The following is a 1,245-nucleotide window of genomic DNA, read 5'->3' as shown; positions in this document are numbered from 1 at the left end:
ACGTGGACTCCATGGTATTCTTCAAGTGAATTGCCTGACTTTGATGTCAAAATGTATTCAAGATTTGTTTGTATACATCTATAATGATTTCTGCAGAGTTTGTGATTTTTAAATCAGAAATCATTTTTAACTTATCTGTTGAAATGAGTAGTACAGAAACTAAAGATATTTCTGGTGCTTGTCTGAAAAAAGTATATTTTTAAATAATCTGTATTTTGTTTGTATAATATCCATAATCTATTTCATTCTCTCTTAGATATAATACTTTGAATTCTACATTGTTTTATAATATATAGGTTCATTATTAAATGTGTTATTTCAGATAGCATTCCATATAGAAACAGTTTAACGTTCCTTTTTTTCCTAGGTCCTTATACTATGTTATTTCTTTGGGAAAAAATGACAACGTTATCTAATTTCAAACGTTTTGTAAAGATTATGCTATATAAAGGCCTTTCTAAGGTGAGGATTTAATACACTGATGTCAAACTAACTTTTAGTTCAATTAATTACATGTATTGTTACATTTGTATTTTTGTAATCATTTTTAATAACTGTTTTTCATTTCTGGCATCTGAAGAATGACAAATATGGCATACTTCACAAATTTTCATATCATCCTTGTGCAAGTGCCATGTTAATCTTTATATTGTTGTAATTTGGGTAAATGTGCTGCTGAAGCATGTAGTATCCTGTAAATTTATGTAGTTAATGATGCAGTCTTTATAAAGGCATATATGCTTGGTTGACTGTTTGTAACCAGGAAAACTTATTGTTCCTAAAATGCTATTGATCTTACTTCTCTAAAATTCTGTGTATATTGTAAAACTTATATTGTTTGGTCGATTGCTCAGATTTGCAATTTTTTTCAATGACTATTTTAAGTCTTTTTCATTTAAGTTTGATCATACTTTGAAGCCTTTATAGCTAGGTCCAAAGGTGATGGCTTTTCAAGTACTTATTTATCAACTGAGATAACTTTGTGGAGCTAATGGATTCAAAATAAGCCTTGCTTAAGAGCTACATCTAAACTTCTGCAGCTTAAAATTTCCTAAATGAGGTCTTACTGGCACAAATGTCTACCTGACCCTTTACTCTTCTTCCATGTAGCAACAGACCAACCAGAATATCTTACCCTGACAGCATAGATTTCCTTATTGGAAAAAAACTAATCTTAGTTAATAGGGATCATAGAGAGATGAACAGTTAAGACAGAATCGTTTAGACTAGAAGGTATTTTATCAA

General features: G+C 29.8%; 1 pseudogene; it reads right to left on the bottom strand.

The window, feature by feature from the left end:
• Window positions 1-584: 584 nt before the first annotated feature.
• LOC138815702 (U6 spliceosomal RNA) lies at window positions 585-684 on the bottom strand (annotated as a pseudogene).
• Window positions 685-1,245: the final 561 nt, after the last annotated feature.

This window comes from Dipodomys merriami, unplaced genomic scaffold (assembly GCF_024711535.1).
Source record: "Dipodomys merriami isolate MVZ:Mamm:240054 unplaced genomic scaffold, mDipMer1.0.p SCAF_66, whole genome shotgun sequence".
NCBI classification, from domain to species: domain Eukaryota; kingdom Metazoa; phylum Chordata; class Mammalia; order Rodentia; family Heteromyidae; genus Dipodomys; species Dipodomys merriami.
Note: the sequence above shows the minus strand (reverse complement) of the source record. Positions and strands in the feature narration are given on the sequence as shown.